General features: G+C 47.7%; 5 pseudogenes across 4 annotated transcripts in view; 4 read left to right on the plus strand and 1 right to left on the minus strand.

Moving 5' to 3' along the window:
- Positions 1 to 6,701, plus strand: part of LOC144578979 (zinc finger protein 362 pseudogene) — a 156,882-nt pseudogene that overhangs the window by 122,597 nt on the left and 27,584 nt on the right. The window lies entirely within an intron of this gene.
- The window catches only part of LOC144578978 (cytochrome P450 3A21 pseudogene), a 153,425-nt pseudogene that overhangs the window by 122,597 nt on the left and 24,127 nt on the right, over positions 1 to 6,701 (plus strand). The gene's annotated exons all lie outside the window — the stretch shown is intronic.
- LOC144578981 (speedy protein C pseudogene) overlaps positions 1 to 6,701 on the plus strand; it is a 153,425-nt pseudogene that overhangs the window by 122,597 nt on the left and 24,127 nt on the right. The gene's annotated exons all lie outside the window — the stretch shown is intronic.
- Positions 1 to 6,701, plus strand: part of LOC144578980 (5'-nucleotidase domain-containing protein 2 pseudogene) — a 141,954-nt pseudogene that overhangs the window by 122,597 nt on the left and 12,656 nt on the right. The window lies entirely within an intron of this gene.
- LOC100408576 (pre-mRNA-splicing factor SYF1 pseudogene) lies at positions 210 to 6,694 on the minus strand (annotated as a pseudogene).

The following is a 6,701-nucleotide window of genomic DNA, read 5'->3' on the forward strand; positions in this document are numbered from 1 at the left end:
TTGAAGGAATCCAAGGTCCCATGGAGGGGACTTTTCATAAGGGGGCCCTTCACAGGCCTGTACTATCTCATTCTAGTCTCAGTCTTTCTGGACTCAGCTCCGGGCATTCACCCAGGTGAATCATAATCATGTCAAACCTGATCCTCCTTGCTCCCGGGAGCATTCTTCCTAGCTGTATTTTTTTTTTTTTTTTTTAAATAAACACGGCTGTACTAGGGGAAGGGAGGAGGGACGGGTCAGTCTTCTCTCAGGCTCCCGAACACGGCAGCTGACACGCTCTGCTGCTCTAGCCGGACCTCGTTGGGCTCCAGGTCCATCAAGTCCTCATCCTCATCCTAGCCCAGCTGGATCTCCTGGGGGTTGACCTGCTGCACCAGCTCTGCCAGCTCCTCCCTGGAGGCGTCGCTCCTCAGGAACAGGATTTGCTCTGGGCACGCAGGGGCTGGTCTCACTCCGCCTCAGCTGCCAGCTGTTCTGTGCGCTGTTCCAACAGCTTCATGTCATCCATGCCGCTCTGCCCAGGGGCCAGGTCGGACATGGTGCCCGTGGCGCTGCCCGAGACCTTGAGCATTTGTGAGGCCATGAAGTTGACCTGCGTGTTGTATGTGGCCTGCACGCTCTGCCAGATGCACAGCATCTCCTTGATGGTGTCCTCGTTGCCGTGCCGGACCTCAAAGTTCTTCCATGTCTGCCAGAATGCCCCGGTCATCCGGGGCTCGCAATCTGGGAGCAGAAGCTGTAGATGGCCTGGGCGCAGTCGATCTCCCCCAGCTTGCACACCATGTCTGCAAACCACAGGCACATCTCACGTGCATGCTCATTGGACAGCACCTCGATGGCCTTCTGGTAGATGCCTCGGGTGTGGGTGACCCCGTAGATCTCAGCCGCCCACTTGATGTAGATGTGGAACATGTCGTACTGCTGCACAGGCTCCACGGTCCTGGTGGCGCACTCGTACACAGCCATGGCGTGCCAAGCCAGGCCCTACTCCTCCTCCAGCCTTGGCATATTTTGGTGGGCAGCCGTCCAGAGCCTGTTCAAACAGGTCCCGTGCCCGCTCCAGCTTGCGGCCCCCGTAGCGGTCGATGAATTTGCTCAGGTAGGTGCTCCAGATGTCCGACACGTTGGGCCACTTGAACAGCGAGATGCCATGCTCCTATGCCTTGAAGCTCTCCTCGAAGTACTTGTGCTCCTCCAGGAACACGGCTTAGTTGATAACGATCTGGGGTGTCACGATGCACAGGTCCAGGATGCGATCGTACATGGCCTTGGTGAACTGGAAGGTGCTGAGGCTCTCCTCCAGGTCGGCGAGCATGAACCACACCTTCAGTGACTTGTACACGCAGTTCTGCACGGGCTCTGAGCCGTCAAAGTACTCGGCCCGGCAGGCAGGCAGCACCGTGGACTTCTGCAGCAGCAGCAGGGCCTCGTCATAGTTCTCGTGCCGGAGCTCCAGCTCCCCGGCACTGACACCATAGCTTGCCAGGTTATCCACCTACTTGAAGTTCACCTTGGTGGCCTTCTTCAGGATGACACGGGCATCATCTAGCTGCCCATTGTCCTCATAAAACTTGGCAAATGCCACCCACAGAGTGTGAGGCTTGCCTGTGGCCTGGAAGGGGTCCACCGTCTGCACAGCCTCTGTGTAGGTGTTGATGATCTCCCGGGGGCGGCCCTGGTGCAGGGCGACACGCTTATGCCACTCATGCACGTGGTGTGGGTTCTGGTGCAGCAGGACGCTGTTGAGGAGCAGGGGCCGCCTGCTGATGAGCTGCTCAAAGCGGGCTAGGCGCAGCTCCAGATCCACATCGTCCTCCTCGTGTCCCAGCTCTGAGGCGGTCTCCATCTTTGCAGTGATCATGCTCTCCTTGAACGGGGCGTACCTGTCAAACACCTGTGTGAAGTCCCGCACGGTCATCACCGTCCGGATGGCTTCCTCATACACATCCCAAGCCTTCTCAAAGTGGCCGCTGCGGATGTAGTAGTCGGCGAGTGAACACCAGACCTTGCCCAGTTGGTCAGTGAAGCGGCTGAGACCCCCACGGATGATGGCGTCCACGTTGAGGGACTGGACCTTGTCCGGGTTCTGGGAGATGAGGTCGCACAGCTCGTGTCACAGCTGGTAGTTGGACTTGCCGGCCTTGGACACGAAACTCTCGTCGTTCACCACTGTGGCCAGGCACTGTGCGACTTCATCCAGCCAGTCACTTCACTTGAGGTACTCAATGTACTCCTCTGCACTCTCAGGACTCACCTTGAGGAAGCGCCGGTAGCCACACACAGCTGTCTCGGGCAGTGGATGTGAGCGCAGGAAGCGCAGATACAGGGGCCAAATTCGAGAGTGCTGTGTGATGGGCAGCGCCCGGAAGGCACGGTCGAAGGTGCGGCAGGTGTGTGTGACACGCCCCTGGTCCATCAGGAACTGGCAGTAATCTAGCCACAGACGGGGCATCCTGTGCATGAACACAAAGACCCTCTCATGACAGTTGTTGACATTTTCATAGGCGGGGTCGGTCACACAGCGATGCTTCACCTGTGCCCGACGTGCCTTCAGGTATCGGTACCAGAGTTTGTAGGAAGACAAGGTCTGGCAGCTCAGGCCATGAGAGCCGCGCCATTAGCACCATTTTCCTGGATGCCCAGGCCCCTAGCTGTATTTTTTCAAAGCTGTCCATCCTTCCAGAAATGGATGTCTGCTCTCCTCTTCCTTTTTCTGGAGAAGCTCATTCATCACTCACGGATCCAGTCAGACAGCACATGCACCACGAAGGCCACCAAGATCTGTGGCTCCACAGCCAGAATTGGCCACTCCCTCCCCATGCCCCCGTCCCCATTCTGTTTTGTGGTGTGTGTGTGTGTCCCACGTACCAAGAGCCTCCCACTCTCCTTGAGGAGCCTGGAGCAGTGGGATTCTATTAATCCACTGTGATCCTCCTGCGGCACTCACACTTCAAGTCCTCTTCTGCGTCATAGGCACTCAGTGTACCTGGGATGGATAAATGAAGGACCGAATGAGAGAACAGCCCCTGGGTTTTAGCCATACCTCTGCCAGTGCAGAACATCCCTCGTGAAGCTGATTTCCTGGCCCTTGGGAAGTGTTTACTGGGCAACTCAGGCAGGACAACCTCCAATCCACAGTCTGGGGCTTCTCCTGACTTCTTGAGTCCATTAGGGAAAATCAGGAAGGAAGCTCCCTGTTCAGCTGTCATCCCAGGAGACTGCCCTCAGGTGTTCATGGAAATTATGCAATCAAGTAAATGTTTTAAAGCCCTAAATTCTTGCTGAGTAGGGAAAGATCTAAATTATTCAAAAGCTCCTTTCAGAGAGGTCAGCCTTTGGCCAACACAAAAAATAAGTCAACATATTTATTTTCTTTTCTGATTATAAAATGATGTATGACAATTATTTTTTAAATATTGTTTATTTATTTTAGTTGAAAATTAAAGTCCCACCCCTAAGGCATATTACTGTTAACAGAGGGGTATAGATTGATCCTTTCAGATTTCATTACTTTTATATATCTGCAAATATATATATATATATTTATGAACATATATATTTATATACAAGTGATATATATTTATATGAAAACCACATATATAAACTATATTTCTATGTTTATTTTATATATATAGTTTTTTAAAGCAGAATTGGGGTCATATTATCAGTGATGTTCTTATTCTAGTTTTTTGAGACAGGATCTCCCTCTGTCACCCAGGCTGGAGTGCAGTGGTGTGATCATGGCTCGCTGCAACCTCAGTCTCCTGGGCACAGGTGATCCTCCCACCTGAACCTCCTGAGTAGCTGGAACTACAGGCACGTGCCATCACACCAAGCTTGTTTTGTTTTGATTTGTTTTATTTGTATTTTCAGTAGAGACGGGGCTTTGCCATGTTGCCCAGGCTGGTCTCGAACTCCTGGTTTCAAGTGATCCGCCCACCTCAGCTTCCCAAAGTAGTGAGATTGCAGGCGTGAGCCACAACACCTGGGTATTCTACTTTTTTATGTGCTAAAATAGTTTAGTCAGATTTCTATTTCAATACATATGTTTTCTTTCGAATGCTTTACTGTTTAGTGTTATATTGATTAATATTTTGTAATATATTAAACCAATTTCATAAAATTGAAGATTTACATTGTTTCCAGCATTTCAGTATTATTTTTGTCCACTGGTACAGGTACTTACATAGAGACATTCTGACACTTGGTGTCGCCACATTTCAATGCATGCACATTTCATAGCCTTCGACCTGTGAAGCCAGGCTGCCCTTCAGAAAGGTGGGACCGACTGAGATTCCCAACACCAACATCCCTCATCTTCACAAATGGGATTATTAATATAATACTGGATATTTTTAATCTTTATAAATTTGATAGGCAGAAATGCAATTTCTTTCATTAATACAAATTTAATTACTAGCAAGATTATCATTTCCTATGTTTATGTCTTTTTATTTTTTCGAGATGGAGTTTTGCTTTTCACCCATGCTGGAGTGAAGTGGTGTGATCTCGGCTCACTGCAACCTCCGTTCTCCATGTTCAAGCAATTCTCCTGCCTCAGCCTCTGAGTAGCTGGGATTATAGGTGCCCACCACCACACCCTACTAATTTTTGTATTTTTTTTAGTAGAGATGGGGTGCCATCCTGACCTCAGATGGTGCACCCGCTTCGGCCTCCCAAAGTGCTAGGCTTACAGGCATGAGCCACCATGCCCGGCCAATGTCTTTTTTAAACCTTCACAACCTCTTCCAAATATTCCATTGTTATTTTTCCTTAATTATTGACTTTTATCTTTTTCTTTGTGTTTTTTCTCCAGTTTGTGAAATTGTCTTCTAACTTTGAGACAGCTATGTGTGTGTGTGTGTGTGCATGTGTGTGCATGTGTATTATCAAAGGTTAGTACTGTGCAAATACATTTTTGCTAAAGGAGATAACACCAACTAAAATAGATTCCTCAAGAATCTGATTTACTATTTTTTTTTTTGTCCATATTCATACCTTTATAGAGCTTATATGTCAAAAACTTTACACAGTGACACCATCAGCCCCTGGCCCACCTCTCTCCTTCCCACTTCTGTGTTCCACCCTGCTTAGATCCTGGCATACAAAGGTTGATCAAAGGCAGCAGCCACCTCAGACTAGCACAGTGCCAGTCCTGCAGGGGATAGAGTCCTGGCAGGGTGAGGATGAGGCTCCCGCAGCCCAAGACAGGTCCCAGACCTTGGCCCACCCAGTGAAGACAAAGGGGCCTCAGGTCCCCAAACTTAGCTCACGTAAGAGCAGATGCCCACAATTGCCCCTGCCATGCCAACTTGTATGGACATGACCCTGGCCCAGCAGTGCAGCAGGCTGAGGGTGTGGTGGGCTCAGGCCCATGAGCTGAGGGGGGTGGGTGCGGATTAGCGCTGGCCGGCCTGCTTCTCACAGTACAGCTTGTTGCCCACCCAGAAGTGTTCATGCATCTTTTTTTTTGGATCATAAAATCACTGCATTTAGTTCCACAAGAAGTAAAGGCCATATACTCTAAAGAACAAGTCCAATGTTCAGATACTCTGTATTATCATGTTTAAGATCTAATGATCCAAGGTTAGTGAAATGCCTCATATACAAAGATCAATAGTTAAAAAGTATATAAAGTGAAATAGCAAGCAATATCCTTGAATTCTAAATGAAGATTTTAGACATCTTGCATTGTATACAGTATCAAGCCTAGGCATTAAAATGTTTAGAGAACCATTACATTTACAGAACTCAATTATGACAGACCTGTATTATGAAACAGATACTTCACCCACAACTTAGGAATGCTGCTACTTTTTACTTAAGAGCTCAAAGTTAAAATGGTATCACAAATTAAAGTTAATCTGTGATTACAAAAATTAAGGTGTTATCCTGGTTAAGGGGAGTTACCTCTGATAAGCTACAACTTTCAATAGCCTACAATTAACATGGCATTTTAGTATCTTATGAGAAAGAAGGAAATATTTTAATTTGGACATCTGTGCTAACTAGACAGAAGTGGAAGATCTCATTAAACTTTGAAAACAATGTCATCAATTTATATAAAATCCAAATCACTGAGACAGACCATAGGGGGCCCCAGTTTCAGGTTTCACTTTATAGTACAGATGTAAACAAAAGAAGGAGCTCAAAATGCCAAATAAAGCAAGACTAAATAATAAAGCTGCATCAGTGGTCTCTGGAAAGCTTTTTTATATGATGTGTTTGAACTTGGAGAAAGCATCAAACTTTAATATAAGCTTTGCATGTTGCTAATGCGTTTTTGGAAGCCATAAATCAGGCAGAAAAAAAAAAAAACTAAGAAAAACTAAGTGATACAACATGAAAATGGCAAAATATACACTCCAAACATTTTTTTTATTGCAAGAAACAGAAAGCACACAACAGCCTGTACATACATATAAAATATTAACTATAGACAGACAGATGTAGAACATGTCATCATGTTCATTAGTGTACAACCTAAACGATCTATCTGCAGCGTCCTTAGCTTAGCCGGAGGTGCGGGGCAGAGAAGGTCCGGACAGCGGAGAGCCAAGTTCGAGCTCTGATGATTCTCCGTGTCCCCAGAGAGTGGGTCGGGGAGGTGTGACAGCTGACGACGAGGGTGGGAGGAATGAGGGAGTGCTGCAACTCTGGAAAAACAATTCAGCTTTTCTGTGGAGCTAGTCATGCGTTCA

The sequence above is a fragment of the Callithrix jacchus genome, chromosome 13 (genome assembly GCF_049354715.1).
Source record: "Callithrix jacchus isolate 240 chromosome 13, calJac240_pri, whole genome shotgun sequence".
Lineage (NCBI taxonomy): Eukaryota > Metazoa > Chordata > Mammalia > Primates > Cebidae > Callithrix > Callithrix jacchus.